The 23,905-nt window shown below is 46.0% G+C and overlaps 1 protein-coding gene across 1 annotated transcript in view; it reads left to right on the forward strand.

The window, feature by feature from the left end:
• Positions 1–23,905, forward strand: part of CLCN3 (chloride voltage-gated channel 3) — a 120,472-nt gene that overhangs the window by 46,394 nt on the left and 50,173 nt on the right. The window lies entirely within an intron of this gene.

The following is a 23,905-nucleotide window of genomic DNA, read 5'->3' on the forward strand; positions in this document are numbered from 1 at the left end:
CTGTAGTTGGTGACCGTACTACCAAGAATCCCAGGAAAAGTACATTGTCACTAAATGACTAAGAGCGACAAGGTGGGTGAGGTAATAGCTTTTATTGAACCAACTTCTGTTAGTGAAATAGACAAGCTTTCAAGCTACACAGAGCTCTTACTCAATTTAGAGCAAATATGCACTCTATGGTGGTGAATAGCAAACACTGGCAAGGGGAAGAGATCCATCAGCAATAGAGTGTAAAAACCATGATTCGGGTCAGTTCTACTGTTGCCTGACCCATTTGAGCAGCAGCTGTGAAACTCACCAGTGTCTTCTAAGTTTTATTGTGCTTCTACCTTTCCTTGTGGGCAGAAATGAGGAATCTCTTTTGTGTCTGTACCTACCCGAGTATCTCCAGCAATGTCAGCAGCTCTCTTTGCTTGCCTCAGGTTTTAATCTGTAAAATGGGGACAGTAATATCTTTGTTGCTTGTAAGAGTCCCATCAGCAACAGCAGAGTGAACTGTAAATGTGAACTTTGCAATTTCTGTTCAGACTACTTTGGAACAGATGAGATTTTCATCTTCCATCAGCTGCTACTCAAGAAAGCTATGATCACAAGTAAAAGGGCACTGAAGTGATCCCACTCATCACTCTAGATGTGAGGTCTTCAGAAACATTAATGAATTCATCTTCACAACACTTATGTGGGGTAGGGAAGTATTATTGTCCTCATTTTACAGATTCGTATTCTCCAACCCCTATTGCTTCCCTTTTCCCCTTCACCCTGGCTTTGTCCCCGTCGTTCTTTTGTTTTGTGCCCAGCCCTCCGCTGTATTCTAGTATGGTAGTTTCCTTCACCACCACACTTCCTGGGCACTAGCAGGCAGAGCATTGAGAGCACGGTTATCCATTCCAATTCATGGCACCACAGTGGCCCTTGGCAGCCAGAGGATCACTAGCAGGCCAAGTGCTGCTCAGCCTCTGCATCCTTAGGATGGAGTTTGCTCAGTACAGAAAAACCTTTTGAGAGTTTTGGTGTCAAACTCTTTTAAATGGTTTGAATTGATTCCTGCAGCTCCTCATGGATTTCTCCTTTTTTCTATACCTAATACTGTGGGATAGTTTTGTTTAGGTAATTCTGTCACTCTTTGCTGTCTCTGTAATTAACAACTGAAAGCATCTATCACAGGAGTTCAGATACCATGGTGATGGGTGAAATATAAACTATCTGGCCAGATATGGTGGCATTTTCACTAATCTTAACTCTTACACGTGTAAATTTATTTTACACTCTGATGCTGTGGCCATTTTGTTCACACAAATCTCATTGACTTCAGTGGTACAAGTGAGGTCTGCAAGATTGTGGTGTTAGGGAGGGCCAGTAAGCGTCACTAACCTGTGAATCCTTTTTGAGTGCCTGGAGACTGGTAGTGGAGGAAAACCACTGGCAGTTCTTGGTAAACTCTCTCAGAAATCCTGTTATAACAGGGTAAGGACTTAGGTTGCTGTATGTGTGTAGGCTTTGGATGCCTTGAATCACATATCTGCCTTGGAGCAACACTGGCTTGTCAACTGTGATTAAAAAATAACTGTTTTTGTTGCCTGTTAAAGCTTATCTATTTGTAGAAATTACATTTACTATATTTTTTTTCTGTTTGAGTTAATATCTGCTGAGAAGTAAGAGGATATGTTATAAGCTGATAGGCTAGAATATCAGAAGTACCTGCATCTTTAGGAATGGAAAAAATTTATAAATGCACGTTTTTCTATAGAAGTACTTCTGCAGATATCAGCTTTATGCTGACGCATTAGGGATTTCCCCCATTTAGTTAGCTAGTTAGTTAGTTATTGCTTAAATTGAATTAATATATATGTACTCTGAATTTGGCATATTTGCTGTTGGGGACCATCTGTATCATTTGTTGCTACAAAATATTATACCACCTGCGTCAGCATTTCAAAGCATGCAGGAGGAAATCCATTCTCCTATTTGTTAAAGGGACAATGCCACTTAAAAACCATATTTAATTTGTATTGCAAAATATATGTATCCATGTTACTAAAATACGTTATTACATTGCAAGAGTTTGTAAAATCTAGGTTTTTTTCACTAGAAGAATTAGAATTTTCTGAATATAAGCTGGAGTCTCCAGAATTGATAACTTGATGCAATGTGAAGATTATTCTGTTAAACACTCAAGTAAGGGAAATATAAATTAGAAGATAGAATGCATAATATTCTCAGCCTTTGCCCCAAATATAGTTTTTGTGAAGACAAGCGCTCTCAAAACCTATGATAAAGGCTCAGTTTATTCTGCAGCCAGCTGGACCTAAATTCTGTAGCAATGTCTCTGGCACAGCAGCTGACTGAATCTGAATCATAGGGCAAGTCTGCACTACAGCGCTATATTGGCACAGTGCCTATGGGGTGATAGTAACATAGATAAAATAGTTTGTGACTTTTAAATATGATCATTCTACTCCTCCAAATAATAAAATGTCATATAATAATTCTTCAGCCACAGCTCTTATGTAACTAAGGGTATGTCTACACTACGAGGGTAGTTCGATTTCTCTTAAATCAAAAATGTAGAATCGATATTGCAAAGTCGAACGTGTGTGTCTACACTAAGGACAGTAATTCGACTTTGTGAGACCACACTAACGGGGAAAGCGTCGACATTGGAAGCGGTGCACTGTGGGCAGCTATCCCACAGTTCCCGCAGTCCCCGCTGCCCATTGGAATTCTGGGTCGAGCCGCCAATGCCTTCTAGGTAAAAAAAAAAAAGGGTCGAGGGTGCTTTTGGGTAATTGTCGTCATCCGTCCGTCACTACCGCCCTCCCTCCCTCCCTCCCTGAAAGCGCCGGCGGGAAATCAGTTCGCGCAATTTTCCGGTCAGTGCCAGCGCGGACGCCACAGCACTGCGAGCATGGATCCCGCTGCGACCATCGCTGCAGTTGTGGCCGTTGTCAACGCCTCGCAGGTTATCATCCACCTTTACCAGAGGCAGATGCAGATAAACCAGGCGAGGAGGCTACGGCACCGCGGTGAGGGCCTGAAGTCTGAGAGTAGCACAGGCCTGTCAGAAAGCACGGGACCCAGCGCCGAGGACATCACGGTGACAATGGGTCATGTGGATGTTGTGGAACGGCGATTCTGGGCACGGGAAACAAGCACGGACTGGTGGGACCGCATAGTGCTGCAGGTCTGGGACGAATCCCAGTGGCTGCGAAACTTTTGCATGCGGAAGGGGACTTTCCTTGAACTTGGTGAGTTGCTGTCCCCTGCCCTGAAGCGCAATGACACCCGGATGCGAGCAGCCCTGAGTGTCCAGAAGCGAGTGGCCATAGCCCTCTGGAAGCTTGCAACGCCGGACAGCTACCGGTCTGTCGCGAACCACTTTGGCGTGGGCAAATCTACCGTGGGGGTTGTTGTGATGCAAGTAGCCAACGCAATCGTTAAGGTACTGCTCTCAAAGGTAGTGACCCTGGGAAACGTGGAGGTCATCATAGATGGCTTCGCCGCGATGGGATTCCCAAACTGCGGTGGGGCTATAGATGGAACTCACATCCCTATCCTGGGACCGGAGCACCAGGCCAGCCAGTACATTAACAGAAAGGGCTACTTTTCAATGGTGCTGCAAGCACTGGTGGACCATAGGGGACGTTTTACAAACATCAACGTCGGATGGCCGGGCAAGGTTCATGACGCTCGCGTCTTCAGGAACTCTGGTCTGTTTAGATGGCTGCAGGAAGGTATTTACTTCCCGGACCACAAAATAAGTCTTGGGGATGTGGAGATGCCTACAGTGATCCTTGGGGACCCAGCCTACCCGCTAATGCCCTGGCTCATGAAGCCCTATACTGGCGCCCTGGACACTGAAAAAGAACTGTTCAACTACCGGCTGAGCAAGTGCAGAATGGTGGTGGAGTGTGCTTTTGGACGTCTCAAGGGGAGATGGAGAAGCTTACTGACTCGCTGTGATCTCAGCGAAACCAATATCCCCATTGTTATAGCAGCTTGCTGTGTGCTCCACAATCTCTGTGAGAGCAAGGGGGAGACCTTTATGGCGGGGTGGGAGGTTGAGGCAAATAGCCTGGCTGCTGATTACGCCCAGCCAGACAGCCGGGCGATTAGAATAGCCCAGCAGGACGCGCTGTGCATCCGGGAGGCTTTGAAAGCTAGGTTCCACAGTGAGCAGGGTAACCAGTGACTTTTAAGTTTCTGTACAGAGAAGCTGAACCTGCCCCCGTTTCTTTACCCAGTTAATGTTGACTATCCTCTCCAGTTACAGACCCCCTCCACCCCCTTCCAAAAAAATAAAATCAGTTTTATTTTGTTAATGAACACCGTTGTCTTGATTACTGTTTTCGCGGGAATGTTTTAAACCTGGGACGCAGACTGTGGTGGGGAGCGGGTGTAGTGTACTGATGCAAATGATCCTTCTAAACTCCAGGAATGACAGGATTCGCAGTGGCGGACTGGTTGTTTCAACGGAGCCTGCCAGCCCTCCTGAGCGGGACTGCGTGTATGTGGGGGCTATGTGACTTTATGGCAGGGGGAGGAGGGTTACAGATCCCCTGCTGTGTGGCTCTGTGATCCAGGACAAGGACCGCTGCATAAGATCTGTAACTGTCACAGAGCAACACCCCCCCCCCCCCACGCACAGAACATGAAAACCACCTCCCAGACTGACCAGGGTAACTAGTCACTGCACTGTGTATGTGCCCTGCTTCTGGACCTGCCCCCGCCTCTGTACCCTGCTAAAGGTGACTGTCCTGTCCAATTACCAAGCCCCTTCCCCCCCTTGAGACAGACTCTCCCACAAAAGAACATGATTGAAACAGAAATGAACAGAAACGTATTTTTTATTAACAACCACACATGAAACTGGGGGGTGAAACTTGGACGGGGGCTTGGGTGAGGCGGGCAGGAAAGGACTTTTCAAATTTTGGGGAATGACAGCCTTCTGGTGCTTGAGCAGTCTGCAGGGGTCGAGTGAGAGTTTTCACGGACTCTGCCGCCCCTCCTTCTTTGGACTTTGGGCGAGGGGGGTATGGGACTTGGTGGCGGGGTGGAGTGCGGTTACTGATAGACTGCAGCGGGGCTCTGTCCTCCTGCCTCCGTTCCTGCAGAACATCAACAAGGCGCCGGAGCGTGTCCGTTTGCTCCCTCAGAAGTCCAAGCAGCGTTTGAGTCGCCTGCTGGTCTTCCTGCCGCCACCTCTCCTCACGTTCCATGTGTGTCTGGTGCATTTGGGACAAATTCTCCCTCCAATGGATCTGCTATGCTGCCTGGGCTCGGGAGCAGCCCATTAGTTCTGAGAACATGTCCTCTCGCGTCTTCTTCTTCCTCCGCCTAATGTGCGCTAGCCTCTGGGAGTGTGATGCCAGGCTGGGTTGGGAGACCGTCGCAGATGTGGCTGTGGGAATGAGAAAAAGGTAGTGAATTCCTCCGAAACATAAATGTAGTTGTGAACAAAGAACATAGTCTTTCTCTGTGAACAAGCCCATGCACCGCACCTATCACATGCGCACTCAGGACAAGGTCGAATTTTCGGACCTCGCCTTCAGTGCCTGGGGTCTTGCACTGCCGATCTGGGAAGCGGGGCAGGACACCGGAATTTCTGTAGCAGGCAGACATGGTAAGCCGTAGACTTGTGGCTGCTTAAAACTTTAGTAGTACCACTGGCCTCCTTTCACATTGAAAGCAATGCCAGTCTCTGCTGCCAGCAATCGGCCAAGCATGAACTCTGGCCCTGTCCCACCCCCTCGCGGATGTCCCAGGGAAAGATCCCTGTATGCTGCCCCTCTCCCGCCTCCACCGCGTTGCTGTAAACCAGCGGTTACAGTTCTGTAAAGGAACTTGCAAGCAGTCCCAATACTAACAGTCCCCTACCTAATTCAAAGCAGGTCATCATGCGCGACATAACAATAATGAGGATCTCAGACAGCGATAAGGAAAGGATGCTTCGGGAAAGCCTGCAAAGACTAGGGCCCTATGCCGCCATGCTGTGCAAGGCAATGATCCCGGAGTACTTGAGGATCTCCTGGCGCGGGAACGTCTCCTACTTCGGAGGACCCAATAAGGCCGCTCTCCCCAGGAACCTGATGAACAGGCTTTCCCATTACCTCCAGGAGAGCTTCCTCGAGATGTCCGTGGAGGATTTCAGCTCTATCCCCGGACATATAGACCGCATTTTAATATAGCTGCACTGGCAGGGACTAAAGAGTGCAGCAGCTTGGGCAGCAGAATCATGCACAACCGGACACTGTTAGATTTTTTTTAAATAGTTGGAACTGAATACTTAAGCGCCCAGGGTAAAGAAATCATGAAGAACACATTGTTCTTATTCTTAATATTCCAGTTTTGTTAAAAATAAATGTTTAGATGTTTAAAACACTTACTGCTTGATCCTTCCCCTGAATCTGTGTCCGGGTTAAATGTTGGGGAGGGTTGGTAGGGGATCTCTGTAAGGGTGATGAAGAGCTCCTGGCTGTCGGGGAAATCAGCTTGGTAAGTGCTGTTGACTGCCTCGTCCTCCTCATCTCCTTCCTCATCTTCCCCGTCCGCTAACATGTCCGAGGAACCGGCCGTGGACAATATCCCATCCTCAGAGTCCACGGTCAGTGGTGGGGTAGTGGTGGCGGCCGCACCTAGGATGGAATGCAGTGCCTCGTAGAAACGGGATGTGTGGGGCTGGGATCCGGATCGTCCGTTTGCCTCTTTGGTCTTCTGGTAGCCTTGTCTCAGCTCCTTGATTTTCACGCGGCACTGCGTTGCATCCCGGCTGTATCCTCTCTCTGCCATGGCTTTAGAGATCTTCTCATAGATCTTTGCGTTCTGTCTTTTGGAGCGCAGCTCGGAAAGCACGGACTCATCGCCCCACACACCGATCAGATCCAAGACTTCCCGATCAGTCCATGCTGGGGCCCTCTTTCTATTCTGGGATTGCACAGCCATCTCTGCTGGAGAGCTCTGCATCGTTGCCAGTTCTGCTGAGCTCGCCACGATGTCCAAACAGGAAATGAGATTCAAACTGCCCAGACAGGAAAAGGAATTCAAATTTTCCCGGGGCTTTTCCTGTGTGGCTGGTCAGAGCATCCGAGCTCGGACTGCTGTCCAGAGCATCAACAGAGTGGTGCACTGTGGGATAGCTCCCGGAGCTATTAGCGTCGATTTCCATCCACACCAAGCCTAATTCGATATGGCCATGTCGAATTTAGCGCTACTCCCCTCGTTGGGGAGGAGTACAGAAGTCGAATTTAAGAGACCTCTATGTCGAACTAAATAGCCTCGTGGTGTGGACGGGTGCAGGGTTAATTCGATGTAACGGCGCTAAATTCTACATAAACGCCTAGTGTAGACCAGGCCTAAGAAAATCACATACAAATTAGGATAACTGATTATACAAGACGCAGACTGTGTTTGTTAGGTTTTTCTCTGCCACAGATGTGGATGCATTCTCTCGTGGACACTAAAGCCATGTCTATGTTAGGAGTGCTTTACTAATATACATATTCCATACAAGCAAAGCCCTCCTGGTGTGAATATAGTTTATAACAGCAAAGCTGTGCTTTTACCAATATAGCTCATTCAACCATCTTTAAATGAAGAAAGCTGTGCTGGTAAAAGTACACTTTTACTGGTATAACTGTGTTTACACTAGGGGCTACCGATGGGACTGCTATGTCTGTCAGGGATCACACCCTTGGCTGACATAGCTGTTGTGTAGACATAGCCTCAGTTACATTGACACCAACACAAAATGTAACGCCAACAGACTCTGGTCATCAGTGGGCAGGATTGAACCTGTGACCTCTGGAGCTAAATGCATGAGCCTCTACTGCATGAGTTAAAAGCTATGTGGCTCTTAGCAAAGGCTATAGCAGACGCATCAATCTCTAGATGGTCTAGGTGCCACTAGAGGGGAATAGAGCACCACACCAAGCAGGTATGGGTTACATCAACAGTTAATAAATTCTAAAAAAGATTGTAGAGAGAGAAGGTGGGTGAGGTAATACTAGAACACTGCATACAAAAGAGATTGTAGATTGTTTAGGTTTGTAGGTTAAACTTAAATGAAAGCGGAAGGTCAAGCAATCAGTTTCCTAGTACAGTCATAAATTGCCTTTTTTTCTGCCCTCTAAACATAGAATCATACAAGATTAGGGTTGAAAGAGACTTCGGGAGGTCTAATCCAAACCCCTGCTCAAAGCAGGACAAACCCCAACTAAATCAGACTGTATGTTCCTGAATTGACTGCATTGGATATGAACTCTGCAACCCTACACAGTCTCAACTGAAGTGTAACTAGAGCTTCAAAATTCTCAATTCTACACTACATTTTGCACATGTGTATTAATAAACAGTATGCAGTATTGTTGTATGTAGCCATGTCGATCCCAGGATATTAGAGAGACAAGATAGGTGAGGTAGTATCTTCTATTGGACCTACTTCTGTTGATGAGAGAGACAAGCTTTCAAGCTACACAGAGCTCTTCCTCAGGTCTGGGAAAGGTACTCAGAATGTCACAACTAAATACAAAGTCAATCCAACAGTTTAGCATAAGTACTTAGCACATATTCTAAGGTATTGGCTACACTCGGGACTTCACAGCGCTGCCGCTGTATGTACTCCACCTCTCCGAGGGGAGTAGCTTGCAGCGCTGCAAGCGAGCGTGCAGCGCTGCAGGCACTGATTACACTGGCGCTGTACTCGCTGCGCTCAGGGGTGTGTTTTTTCACACCCCTGAGTGCAGCAAGTTGCAGCGCTGTACAGCGCCAGTGTAGCCAAGGCCTAAGAGACCATTCAAGACCACGAAAGCTTATGCTCAAATAAATTTGTTAGCCTCTAAGGTGCCACAAGTACTCCTGTTCTTTTATTCAAGATGCAGTGGCTTGTTAACACCCCTGTGATCATAGGACCCCAAAAAAAGGTGGCGGGCGGGGGTTGGGGGGAGGAGGGCTGTGGGTCCTGCTTCCAGGAAGTAGAGAAGTTAATAAACATTAGATGAGATGAAATATTGGAAAAATTTGAAACCAAGATTAGTATTTATCTCCAGTATGCTTCCTTACTTAGCAATTTGCTGATTGCAAGTTCTTACTAAATTATATAAGCTGTTTGTGACCTCTTTTTGCAGGGCTCTGTGTATATAACATTGCGTAGCAGAATGGGGATCTGATTCCTGATTCTGTCTTCTAGACACTATTGGAATACAAACAATAAAATAACTTTAAGGCTACCTGTATTCTGTAAATAGGTTATTTTGTGTGTATAATACACCTTTCATTTCTGTACCATCTTCTGAAGATCTCAGACTTTTACAAACATTAATGTACTAAGTCTCTCATCCCTATTGTGAAGTAAAAAAAAGACCCAAAGTGAGTCACAGAATTTACATCTGCGACTAGAATTAGAACTCCTAGTCTATATTTGGATACTAAAGTTGTCAGTAACTGACTGTCATCCCCATTTCTTTTCTAGTATCACATACTACAGTTTGCGCTACACACGCTGTATGTGAACAGTATATGTATATGAGTACAGGATCTTCTGCAAGGTGACAGTACAGGAAAGTTTGTCCCCTTGTGATTGTTTTATTAGTAGTCAGGTAATGGGGTTTCTGTCTAGAGCATGAGCTACTGTGTATCAAATGTACATTAATAAAGTTACTGGGCTGTGCTGCTGGCTGAGCAAAGTTGGAAGGCCTCTTTTTCTCTATTCTGGACTTAAAAGTCCCATCAGAACTTGTAATTTTGTTATGAACAGAAAATTAGGTGGAAAATACATGCTTTGATTAAATCAATTGGGCAGCTGTGAATTGCAGGTGTTTTAAATAGAAATTGCTTGTCTTCCTCTTCTGTTCATGGTTTCTAAGATTGTTCCTCAACATGAACCTCCCATCCCCAGATAACCCATAAGCTTTTATGATATGAAACAAAAAAGTACAGTATACTATGTGGTTCATTTCAAAAACATTTATTTCTCAAACATAAAAAGGCACACATTGTCCAGAATCAAAAACTTGTTGTTCTGTAAATAAGATATATCTGCCTCCAGAGTCCACTACCTAGTTAGGCCTAGCACTCTTTTGGATCTATATTTTTTGCTTTTTCAGCAGGTGGCCTTTTCCAGAGTTTCAACTAAACCAGTACATGTGATGAAAACACACCCAACTGTTCCTGAGCTAGATGGATAGTAGTGCAGATGTTATTGAAAGTTGAAACAGTTCTGAATATAGGTCTCCAAAAGAAAATTCCATGAGGAGGAGGTAGTGACCTTTTGAAGACTTGTTAATTTTTAAACTGCATAAAGAATATAGTACACACCGGTCACTGTTTGTTTTGGTTATAGTGTTTTCAAAAGTAAATCTTCCATTTGCCAGTAGAATGCCTCACAAATTTTTCTGGAAATTGAATGTTTACTAGTGAAGGTTTCCCTCCTCTCTCTGAATATACTACCTTGTCATACATGATATCTAATTTTGCAGAGACTAGTAGTGTGGCATCTGTTTGGTTGTGGCAAACTTGCATCTTTGAAGCTAGAACCACAGACAAAAGTCCAGGGGAAAAAATTACAGCTTTAGTAAGTCCAGTGTTTTACTTTTCTTCTTTTCACAATATCATGCAGTGCTAGTCAGTTTTCTCCGGCAACTGGTTCAATGTAAGTGTCAGTCTGCTGCTTCAGCTCCTGTCTGTTATCTAAAGTGTGTCTCCATAGATAACAGATCATGCAATGTGGTGGAGGCACTTCTTATTGACAGGTAATACTATGTAGTGGATTCACAAGTCATAAGCATTTTAAAGGGCATGTTGTTTAAAGTAATAGTTTAAGATGAGAGAATGAAAGCAGAGAAAATTAATGGTTTGCACATAGATATATAAAAACAGATACGAGTTTAAAACAGTGAATAAAGCAGATCAAGGCAATGGTGACTAAATGGATTTTTCACCAAAGATTTAACAATTTTTCCTTGATCTGTTTCCCTTTGGTTTGTCCCACCTTACATCCAACTGGCACCAATTGTACAACTGAATGCAGACCCATGGCAACTAATGAAGAAATTATACACCTCTACCCCGATATAACGTGAATTCGGATATAACACGGTAAAGCAGTGCTCCCGGGGGGCGGGGCTGCTTTACCTCGTTATATCCAAATTCGTGTTACCGCAAACCGTTCCTCTGTGCTCCCTGCTTACTTGCTGCGGCCCCCCTGCCCCAGCTCACTGCTCCACCTCCGCCTCCTCCCACGAGCGCGCCGCAGCTCCGCTTCTCCCCCCTCCCAGGCTTGCCGCGCCAATTGGCTGTTTGGCGTGGCAGCCTGGAAGGGAGGGACGGGGGGAGAAGCGGAGCGGTGGCGGCGCGCTCAGGGGAGGGAGCGGAGGTGAGCTGGGGCGGGGAGCGGTTCCTCTCTCTACCCCGATATAAGGCAGTCTCACCTATAACACAGTAAGATTTTTTTTGGCTCCCGAGGACCGCGTTATATCGGGGTAGAGGTGTATATATAAATGCTTTTTCTCTGGAAGAATGTGATTAAGATAAATGAGAAGATAACTGGTTCAACTGGAAGTGGTTGGCATGGATTTGGCTAATAGATCTGTGTTGCAAGAGGATTGTGAAACTATGTGCAATTCAGCCGAGTTTACCTACATGTCATCAGGTGGGGCAGAGGAGCTACAGAATAGTTTCATATAATCAGATTTGCAGGTAACAGGGAATTTTCAATGTAAGAGATGTCACGAAACATGATTTTGTTTTGTTTAATAGGGAGTTTAAAGTTTGGATAATGGAAGCTGAGCTGTGTTTCTTGTTGTACAGGTAATTCTTAATAGATTGTGTGACTCCATTTCCTTTCACTGGCATGTTACTCTGCTGACAGGGCTTACATCACATGTTCTGCACTTTCCCAGGACCATCAGCATCTCTATTTTTTGTGCTTTTGATGATTGAGTCTCACGCTGATGTTGACACATGAGGATTTAGCAACGCTGTTGGTGAACACACGTATGCAAGGTCAGACCAATGCAAGAACCACAAGCACAGTTCCAAGTGGGATAGGCAAGATTGTCCATGACCATTGCATGCTGTTGTATCCTTGCTTTGCTCTTTTCGCTTTTTTCACATCAGATGTTAATACACCATTAACCGCTTTGAAGAATGGTGTGATCTGCCACCGCTTTGCTTCCCTATCGTTGGGGTCAACCTGATATGCGTCCAAGTTTGACTTCATTGTGTCTTTATAGTTTGTGCACTGGCCACCATGAGAACAGGTGCCTTTTTTTTTTTACAGTATTATTCATGTATTTGATTTAATATGCATGCTCTGATTCATGTCTATGTGGTATCTTGTATTATTTACCTGGGAAATGGTAATGTCAAAAATTTGTTAAAATCACCATCTTGAATGGTGTCTAGTAGTTGTTGTTTGGCAGCCATGTTGGCTGCCCTTCTCTTTGGAACTTTGGTACCCTTTAGTTTGAGTTTGGCACTCTTTTGTGGAAAGGCGGGGAAAGGACTGGTCAGGTGGTCATTAATCTGCATAGAGACTAGAGCAGTGGTTCTCAAACTTTTTTTTCCGTGGACCACTTGAAAGTTGCTGAGGGTCTTGGACCACTTAATGATCTTTCCAAATGTTGTTTGTACCGTTAGCTAGCTATTGTAAAGTGCTTCGGATAAAAGTGCTATATAAAAAACCTAAATAATAATAAATGTGTTTTTGTTCTACAAATAAAAGCACACAACTCATATTTTAATATCAGTAGTCTCTCTGCCTCTGCTGTGGCAGCCACTGAACTGGGCTGGGAAGGATGGGGTTCTTTCCCTGGCAACCGCAGCCCTGGAGCTGGAGAAAGTTGCCTTTTTCTCTGGCTGCCGCAGCCCTGCATGTCCCAAATTCCCCCACCTCCTCTTGTCATCCTACTGCCCTCCCACCTACCTCCTATTTCCCCCACCTCACCCCACTGCCCCCTCCCACCTACCCTCTATTCCCCCCTCCTCCCCCAAGGCCACCACCTCACCTTTACATGTGCATCTTCTCCAGGGTCCAGGCACCTAATTAGTGGAGCCATGCTTGTGTGGCTCCACTAATTAGGTGGGTGGCCCTTCATTCTCTCGTGTGCGGCTGCACAGGTGCTCACTTTAGAAGGAACTATCCGCGGACCACCTGAATAGAGCTTGCGGACCACCACAGTTTGAGAACCTCTGGCCTAGAGGATATAAAAGCCACACACGCAGGCTTTAGGGTGCTGTTCTCCCTAGCGGCAGCCCACGTTCGCGTCATTGGATCAAGAACAGCCGGAAGATGTCTGAGAGATACCACCACAGCCACTTACCTGAGAAGTGATCCTGATCCTAGTCCTGGTCCAGCAGTTATCAAAGGTCCGAGACCCTCCTGCGCCGCCTGTCATTCCCAAGCACAGTGGTAGGTCCGGATCCAATATCTAGAGGCCGAGGCAGACGATTAGGTGAACTTTGATCTGTAAAGTATAAGTACCTTTGTCCCTCATTTGTAGAGAGGGAAGGTTCTGGGCTTCATGCCCATGCAAGCAACTGACATATTTGTCCATATATTTACCTTATGTTAAATCACCTTTTTAGTTTACTTTTTTTTGTCTCTTATCCTTATTTGCACTGAGATCAATTAGGTGATAGATCCTAATTCAGGGACAGCCATACCTGTGACTTCTTAGCAAGGGGTCCATAACATCCTTAATTTATCCCCCCACATTGATACATTGTAACACCTTTCTGTAGCAGACTATAAAATATGGCCTTGAGTATTCTTGAGTTGGCCATCTCAACAAGATTCCCAGACCAATGTAGCTGAGCTTTCACAAGTATGCTTTGAATGCCAGACATCAGGCAATGATAAAGGATTTTGATAGTGTGAATCTTGTCCCACCAATTGACCCTGCAAACAGATTGAAGACCATGCATAGGGAACTGGTCCAGTTTTCTAATGTGGCGGCCATGTTGTCTGTATCACAACTATATAGTGAAGGATTGTAAGCACAACTGCCTGATAGAAATTTAGATTAGAGTGCTCATTTTGATGCCCCCTATCATTCCATAGGTGATGTGACAGCATTCCAAAAGCTGATTTTACTGCTGAGTTGGAGGATAAATAATCCCAGTCATTGAGAAAGCATGACTTCCCTCCAAGGTGGCAGCACAGAATGCTACAGTGAAGCCTCTGAGTATTTATTTTCCAGCAAAACTTTGCTAATCACACATCACTAACCCATATATCCTATAATTCACATGCACAAAAGGCCAACTTCTCAGTAAATACACAATAAAGTACTGCAGTTGAGATCTTATATTGCTAAGCCTTTTTTTAACTAAATATGTTCCAGAATAGTTACAAGTGCACTATGAATTATCTACAAACACACAATAAACTACTGAATATACTCAATCATAAGCCGGTTCGCTTATAAGCCGACTCCCCAAGATGGATAAGTAAAAATGGAAATTTTTTATAATCCAGTCATAAGCCGTCCCTATAATTCTGGGGTCAGCAAACTTTGGCTCCCAGGCCATCAGGATAAGCCTCTGGTGAGCCGAGATGGTTTGTTAACCTCGAGCATCCGCAGGCACGGAGGTAAACCTAAGTAAACAAAGTGTCCCGGCGCGCCAGCTGCTTATCCTGACGGGCCGGGACAGCAACTGGTGGGGAAATTTTTGGGGGGGCAGAATCTGGGAGTCGGGAGTAACCCCTGTAACCTCCACCCCTAGCCTGGGACCCCCACACTCTCCCCATCCCATCCTTTTCTTCCTTATCTGGGGAGGGCCGGGGAGGATGTCTCTGGCCTGGCTGGAGCTGCTCTGGCAGTCTGGGCAGTGCGGCCGCAGCATGTTCCGGCGGGCCAGACTGGGTGGCACGGCCGCAGCATGTTCCAGTGAGCTGAGCCAGGTGGCACGGCCACAGCATGCTCTGGTGGGCCGGGTGGCACGGCCACCGTCTGCTCTGGGGGCCGGGGCTGAGAGGCACAGCTACAGCCTGCCAGCCCCGGAGCTGCAGCTGCTTCGGAGGCTGGGGAGAGAGCAGCGTGGCCAGAAGCGGAGAGACTCTGGCCCCGTCTCTTCCCTTCTGTCTCTTCTGACTGTGCTTCCTCTCCTTGCTCCCTCTGTTGGGGGGAGGGGCTGTGTCCACCTCTCCCTCTCTATACCCATTCATAAGCCGACCCCCTTCTCTGGTGCATCCCTTTTTTACTAAAAAAAAATTGGCTTATGAACGAGTATATATGGTACTTCTTTGACATATGCTCAGCAGGCTCCCAGAGCTATCAGCATAAAATACACAGACCAAAGGTGTGCAAAAAAACTTGTAATCCTAGTGCATTGCTAATGTAAATACCAGGAAGACAATAAGAAAAAGAGCTTATATTTTAAAGTCACAAGTGAGTGAAATGCAATATAGAACAAAATGGGTGATGATTTATACCCATTCCGTCCGAAAGTTATCTGGCCAAAAATCTAAACCTTGTTGCCCAAAAGCTGTCTGAAGACATTTGGCAAACAAATACATTATTAGGGAAGCTGTTTTAGATGCAAGAAGAGGCACTGAAAGAATGCACAAAGTTATATATAGGCAAAGGAGACAATTGGGATCATTTGACAGAAGCCTGGGCAGAAATGGGAAGAGGTATAGTGGACGATGAAGGCAAGATATAGGAGGAAAGAAGATTTGTGTATAGTTTTTTGAAGTGAGGACTAGGAGGTTGCACTTGATGCAGAAAGTATGTAGAAGCCAGAGAAGGATCGGGATATAATCGGAACAGCAAAAGAGGAAGATTATATTGATAGCAGAATTTTGGATAGACCAAGAGAAGGAAGAAAGGAAAGGTAGGAAGTCCAGGGAATAGGAGGTTGCAGCAAAAAAGATACTAAGGGTATATATACACTGCAATAAAATACCCGCGACTGGCCCCGTCAGCTGAGTTGGGGCAGGTCTATATAATTGCAGTGTAGGTGTCTGGGCTCTGGGGGGGACCTCACAAGATGGAGAAGGGTCTCAGAGCCCAGCCTTCGGCCCAGTTCCAGACATCCACATTGTCATTTTATAACCCTTCAGCCCAAGCCCTGTAAGAGCAAGTCAGCTGACAGAGCCAGCCTTGGGTTTTTTATTGCAGTGTAGACATACCCTAAATGGCCCAGTGAGACTCCCAAGCTCAGTATATTGTATGTAGAGACAAGAGTATTAACAGAACATCTACTTTTTCTTAATGGTTCAAATGAAAGGAACATTCTCTCCACCCAATTAAAATTGAGAAAATAAGTGATTTTAATAGCGTAAAAGCTAACCTCACTTAATTTTATTATAGGAAGTCCCCGTATACATCTCCCCCTTATCCGTTGTTTCGGATATCCGTCGCTCATCAGTAAGGGAACGTGTTCCAATTTATGTTGGTCCTGATCCACATATCCATCGTTTACACGGATTGGGACCAATGTTAATTGGAACATGTTCTCCTATTGTACAGTAGTGGTGTCCGCTGGCCACGTTCAAGGCTTATTACCTACAGAGGACATTCTCCATGCTGATTAAGGAGACAGGAGGTGAAGGAAAGCCCAGTGTAAAGAGTTTTGGTAGTCTTACAGCATCTTGAACGGCGTGGAAAACATTGACGCGTTGTGGGAAGAGGTCACTGTGCAATTTATGAATGGCATTTGGTGCCATGCATGGCCAGATGCGGTCCACAGCTTCGTGGAGTTTGATGCCGTTCCTGCTCTCGAGCAAGAAATTGTCAAGCTGGTGAAGGATGTCGGCTTCGAGGAGGAGGATGTACAGGAGTTGTTCGAGTCTCATGCTGAGCAACTGACAAATGAGGGACTGATTGAGCTGCACCAACAACGGATATCCGAAGAAAGGAAGGACGATGATGACGTAGGGCAGGAAGCCAGGAGTCTGATGACAAAGAATCTCTCTTGTTTCTTTGGATTGCTGGATGAGATGATGGAAATCATAGAGAACAGTGATCCTTTTTGTGAACAGTCTGCCAAAGTCTCCAGGACTCTCGATGCAGTGGCTTGCTACTGGGAGATCTATTGTTCAAAGCTTCATGAAGGAGAACAGATGTTGGTAAAATCCTTTTTTAAGTCTTCTTCAGTCAAAAAGCCAGCCACAGAAAACCGAGCCACCACCCCCTCTAAGTTTAACATAATTGACATTGTTTTATCCTGTATTACTGTACTGTTTTTACTGTATTAAAATGGTCTGTATTTGAACCGTGTTAGTAGGGTTCTACATTGAATAAAATAATGTTTTATGTGTAAAATGTGTACTGTATAACCTGTCATTGTAAAAAGGTACACTGTTTAGGCGAAAAGAGCATTGTCATAGGCGAGTGTGGTGAAGTTGTGAACGCATCCCCCCTCACCTCTTATTCCATTATTTCTTATGGGGAAAAATTCCCCTGTATATGTTGTTTCAGTATCCATTGCCCTTTTCAAGAACGCAACCCCAAAGTATACAGGGGACCCTCTGTAATTGAAAAATATAAACTTGCCGTATAGGTCTGGGCATCCAGCTAATCTCAGGGATTTTCTTTCTTCCAGGCTAGACATGAAGAAAAACTTGGACAACTCCTGAGAGCAGCAATGAAGAGAAAATTTATTATTTAATTGCAAGCAGGGCTGCAGCCAGGAGTTATAAGTAAGGCTACGTTTTAGTCATGGGTATTTTTAGTAGAAGTCATGGACAGGCCACGGGCAGTAAACAAAAATTCACGGCCTGTGACCAGTGCATGACTTGTACTATATACCCCTAACTAAAACTTGGGCTGGAGAGCTGCAGATGCTCTGTGTGGGGGGCAGTCCGGGGCGCCACAGGTGCTAGGGGAGTGGGCAGTGGCGCGCGGCCCGTAAACCCCGCAGTCTCCCTACCCGGCTCTGCGCATCTCCCCGCAAGTGGCCGGCATGTCCCTGCAGTTCTTAGCAGGAGGGAAGGCCAGGGGGGTTCCACGCGCTGCCCCCACCACAAGTTCCGGCTCCACAGCTCCCGTTGACCAGGAACCGCAGGCAATGGGAGCTGCAGGGGCAGCGCACAGAGACTCCTGGCCCCTCCGCCTTGGAGCTGCAGGGACATGCTGGCTGCTTCTGGGGAAACCCGCCCCATGCTACCCCGCACTCAACCCCTGCCCTGCCCCGAACTACAGCTGTAGGGGTGGGGGAGCCGCGGTGGCCTGAGACTGCCCCAGCAGCAGCTGATGCGGCTGTCCCGGAGGCTACCTGATCTGCTCGGGCAGCCGCACCGGCCGCTGCAGAAGTAATGAAGGACATGGAAAGCCACAGAATCTGTGACCTCCGTGACAGATACGCAGCCTTAGTTATAAGGTCTGGGCCAAGCTGTAAAAGTAAGCCCCCCAGAAGCCTAATGGTCCTCCTTTCCTCTACCTCTTCTGTTCCACCTTGTTTCTCCCTTGTTAGTTTGTTTGTCTCTTATTTCTCTCCCCCTGTATTCAGGGTTCTGATAGGCAGTAGAGAAACATGCCTCTTCCCCATAGCCCAGAGAAATACAGGGAAGATGCAACTACCTTGTTGGGGTCTAAATATTAATTGTATGTTGGAATTTCATACACTCTTCTGCCCCACTCCCTTGCTAGTTAAGATCTGACTTCATTTTTCTTCCACAGCTGATCAGTGGGAGCAAAAGAAACAGTTGCTGAGGAGTCTTATATTGTCACTACTATTCAGGCTCCTATAAACAAGGAGGAACTGTTGGGGCAGAGGAGAAGCTGCCTATTGAGTGGCTCCTGGGTCAGGGCACCCTGGTCAGGCTGGGCCTAAAACAAAGTTCTTGGTTATGCCACACTGATTTTGCACAATGGCCGTGTGATTGGTTGATGGGGACTAAATCAACATAAGAAATACAAACAAAGTACTGTAACAAAAATTTTACTATGACTCCACCTGACACCCCTCCTCCCCCCCCCCCCAAGCCACAAATTTGCATCAGCTTCTATAGTTTGTATAATAAATATCAGAACACAACTTTTGGCAGTGTGACATACTTTAATGTCAAACACAGATTTTCCACTTTAAGTTGTGTTTTTAGTGCTACTGTGTTTTGTTCCCGCTATAAGACCCTGCTCTCAGTTGCTTATAACTTTGCCAAACTTTTAACCATTTGTGCTGAAAATTTCCATACCAGGTGTCTGGGTCAGGCTTTTTAAAATTATTTCAGTTAGAATGGTTCAGCTGTTTTTGACAAGGTTACAGAAACATGCATTGTTTTGCCCATGTTAAAAATTCTGGTGACCTTCTCTTTGAGAAGCTTTAACACTTTGGTTTTGCAGCAGGGACTTAACATTTAGCAAGGGGCTGCCTTTGTGTCAAGGATGTGCCTTTGCCTTTCCTGTAAAAACCCACCCAAATTTGGCTAATTTAGAAGCCTTTGAAAAATCACAGTTGGCGTATACTCAGTAGAGGCTTGTTAGTTAACCATTTAAAGTTTCTGAAGATTGTCTCCCCTGACCATGATCAGGGCTGGCCTTACCATGAGGCGAACTGAGGTGGCTGCCTCAGATGCCGGACTGTGGGGGGGTACCACTAGGACCCAGAGTGTAGAAAATTGTCTGCTGCTGGTGCGTATGTATTCTCTCTGCTCTAGATGCCCAGAGATGGTGGAGTGCTGTGCTGGAGGAAGGAGGGCATAAGAGACATAACAGGCAGCAGGAGAAAAGTGAGAGGGAATAACAGAAAGCAGGAGCTGCAGGGAGAGAGAGGAGGAGCCTCTTATGTACCTCTCTAGCCTGGACTGATTAACACCAGCTTCTCAGGGAGCTTCATGTTTCCTGCTGCTTCCCTGAACCCACTTGAGGAGAAGAGGCAGTCAACTGAAGTAGTAGGAGCCAGTTAGGCCCTTAAGACGCTGATATCTTCCCTCACTCAGGCCCTGCTACCAGCCTGCTTATTTGTCCCCTTCAATTGAGTGTTGAGAGCTACTATAGCTGGCACAGAACAGCAGTCATGAGTGAAAGAAGAAAACGCCCCTCTGGGGCAGCATTCAGAAAAAGAAAGAAAGCAAAGGAAGCTTTTCTATCTAAGCAGGAAGGAGCTCTCCTGAGATACATAGACACAAATGTTCATGGTGAGCCTTCTGGCCCCAGTGAGGATGTGAGTGGTGAGGAGATGCCTGATCTTCCAATTAGTCAGAGTGCAGGTGACCTGGCAGCTATTGCAGCATCCATATCTCCATCTCAAATGGATGTAACCATGCACGTTCCTGAAGAAAAGTGTAGATCAGAGAAGAGTGTGGTGGAGGCGCAAGAAACAACTGCTGCTGAGTTTAGTTCCTTAAGTCTAGATGATCCAGGACTGTGGACCCACTTGAGCAGTAGCCTGAGGGACTTCCTTGTATTGCATGGGCCACAGCAAGTGAAAAACTTCATGTTCCCCAAAGACAATGAAAATAGAAGTTTCCATCCAACACATTACTGGCGTGAAATCCCCAATGGTGACGAAGTGAAGAAGCCATGGCTTATGTACTCAAAAACCCAGAATGCTGCATACTGTTTTTGTTGCAATCTCTTCCAGTCTAATGTTCCAGCCACATTGGGTTCTACAGTAACAAAGGACTGGAAAAATCTGGTTAGAAATCTGGCATGCCATGAGAAGGCAGCAAATCACCAGAGAGCATTCCATAGGTGGAAAGAGCTTGAGATGAGACTAAGGTTAAAGACCACCATAAATGATCAGCATCAAGAGAAGATTTCATCAGAGTCTCTTTACTGGTAAAATGTTCTGAAAAGGCTCATTGCTTGCTACCCAAAACCTAGCACTGCATGGCACTTCAGATCAGCTGTATGTGCCAAACAATGGAAACTTCCTTAAAATTGTGGCGCTGATGGCTGAGTTTGATGCTGTACTCCAGGAGCATCTACGAAGAGTCACCACCCAAGAAATGTGTACACACCACTACCTTGGAAAAACAATTCAAAATGAGATCATACAATTACTGGCAACAAAAGTCAAACAAGATTGTGGCAGATCTGAAGTCAGCAAGATATTACTCTGTTGTTCTGGATTGCACACTTGACATCAACCATATGGAATAAATGATTTTAATGGTGCATTTTGTAACAACAACAGAACCTAGTGAAAATGTCCCTGCAATGGTGACTGTCAGAGAGCATTTTCTAGAATTTATTGACATTAATGATACTACAGGAGCTGGTATGACAAATGTGCTTCTTAAAAAGCTGGTAGATACGGGAATTGCGATAGCTGACATGAGAGGTCAGGACTACAATAATGGTGCCAACATGAGAGGAAAGAACAGAGTGCAGACACAGATCCGAGAGTTAAACCCTCGAGCTTTTTTTGTCCCATGCAGTTCTCATTCATTGAACTTGGTGGTCAGTGATGCAGCATCAGCTTCTAGTGAGGCTGCTGAATTTTTTAATGTAATTCAAAGCATCTATGTATTTTTCTCTGCATCAACTCATTGATGGCAAATTTTGAAGCAACATCTGGGAACATCCTCTCTGACACTGAAACCACAGAGTGCCACATGATGGGAAAGTCGAGTGGAGGTGATAAAGCCTATCAAACACCAAATTCGGAAGATAGATGATGCCATAGTTGCCATTATGGAGGATAATGCTATGACAGGAACTGTTTGTGGGAGAACAGTGGCAGAGGGAAATGGAATCACCAGAAACATACATAACTTCAAATTTCTGTGTGGCTTAGTGTTGTGGCATGACATATTGTTTGAAATAAATGTTGTAAGCAAGAGACTCTAAGGTGTTGACCTTGATATATCTGGAGCAATGGAACAACTGGACAAAGCAAAGTCATACCTACAGTCTTACCGGTCAGATGAGGGATTTTAAAACGTTCTGAAGAGTGCACAGAAGTTGGCAGAGGAACTTCACACTGAAGCTATTTTCCCACCCATTCAAGAATACAAGAGTCACCGAAGAAGATGACATTTTGATTACGAGGCATGGGATAATCCCATAAGAGACCCCAATCAACAATTCAAAGTTGAATTCTTTAACCAGGTTCTAGATTGTGCAATACAGTCAGTTGAACGTTTCATGCAGCTCAAGGAACACAGCAGTATATTTGGGATGTTGTATGATATTCCAAAACTCCTCACTGTACCTGAAGAAGACCTACACCGGCAATGCAGGGCACTAGAGACAGTGTTGACACATGATGACATGCACGATATTGATCCGAGTGATTTAGGTGATGAACTGAAAGCCCTTTCAAGATACATTTCAGCAGGATCAACTCCAAAGGCTGTTCTGGAATATATGTGCACAAATAAGATGCCCACCCTCTTTCCAAACGCTTTTGTTGCTCTGTGCATACTTCTAACACTTCCTGTAACAGTTGCCAGTGGAGAACGCAGCTTCTCCAAGCTGAAGTTAATAAAAACACATCTACGCTCCACAATGATACAGGAGAGGCTGGTCGGCCTTGCAACCATCTCCCTAGAGCATGAGCTGGCCCAGACTGTGGACCTTGAGGAAGCAGTTCAAATCTTTGCAACCAAGAAGGCAGGGAAAGCACCACTTTGATTGTTCAAACAGTTAAAAATGCTAGTGTTTAGTATGCAGACAAGAAAAGTTACATTTGTTGTTCAGGTGTTTGAAAGTTAAGTGTTACTTAAAATTTTTGAACAAGGCATTTTAAGTTGTTAGTTCTCCTATATTGGGGTAGGTAGCAGAGCAGTACCATCGGAGTAGAGCAGGAAGAAGGCAGAATTGAGACCTTTCAAAGTTTTGGCCCAAGCAAGGGGGCATGGGGGCGTCATTTGAACTCCCCGCCTCTGGTGCCAAAATGTTGTGGGCCGGCCCTGACCATGATTGTCTCCCCTGCGGCTGCTGGAGGCTAAACAGGCCTTTTTCTTCGACTGCAGCTTCTGACAGCTCTAGGCTGTGCTAGGTCTGGAATGGAGAGCCAGGAATCTGTTTTTTCCGGTGCTTTCAGTGACCCTTCTTTCAGGGTAGCGGAAGAAGCTGTCTGATTGGAATGCTGAGGAGCTAAGAGCTGGAGGTATGAAAGAAGGGGGAGTAAATTGAGATAAGGAGCCTGGGTGGGATGGAGACTGATACTGAAACATGGGGTGGGAAAGGTTTCAGAGTAGCAGCCGTGTTAGTCTGTATCAGCAAAAAGAACAGGAGTACTTAGTTACAAATTTACTTGAGCATAAGCTTTCGTGGGCCCACAAAAGCTTATGCTCAAATAAATTTGTTAGTCTCTAAGGTGCCACAAGTACTCCTGTTCTTTATGGGGTGGGAAAGAAGAGGTGGGAAACTGGGTGTTGGGGGAGGGGGAGACTGCTCCAGCCTCTCTCAGATGTTCCCAGTAGGAAGTGGGGGTGCTACTGCTTTGGTTTCAGTCCGTGCTTGTTTCCCGGGCCCAGAATCGCCGTTCCACAACATCAACATGACCCATTGCCACCGTGATGTCCTCGGCACTGGGTCCCGTGCTTTCTGACAGGTCTGTGCTACTCTCAGACTTCAGGTCCTCACCGCGGTGCCGTAGCCTCCTCGCCTGATTTCTCTGCATCTGCCTCTGGGAAAGGTGGATGATAAGCTGCGAGGTGTTGACAACGGCCACAACTGCAGCGATGGTCGCAGCGGGCTCCATGCTTGCAGTGCTGTGGCGTCCGCGCTGTCACTGACCAGAAAAGTGCGCGAACTGATTTCCCGCCGGCGCTTTCAGGGAGGGAGGGCGGTAGTGACGGACGGATGACGACAGTTACCCAAAAGCACCCTCGACACATTTTTTTCCCCAGCAGGCATTGGCGGCTCGACCCAGAATTCCAATGGGCAGCGGGGACTGAGGGAACTGTGGGATAGCTGCCCACAGTGCACCGCTTCCTATGTCGACGCTTTCCCCGTTAGTGTGGACTCACAAAGTCGAATTACTGTCCTTAGTGTGGACACACACGTTCGACTTT

The sequence above is a fragment of the Emys orbicularis genome, chromosome 5, assembly GCF_028017835.1.
Source record: "Emys orbicularis isolate rEmyOrb1 chromosome 5, rEmyOrb1.hap1, whole genome shotgun sequence".
Classification (NCBI taxonomy): domain Eukaryota; kingdom Metazoa; phylum Chordata; order Testudines; family Emydidae; genus Emys; species Emys orbicularis.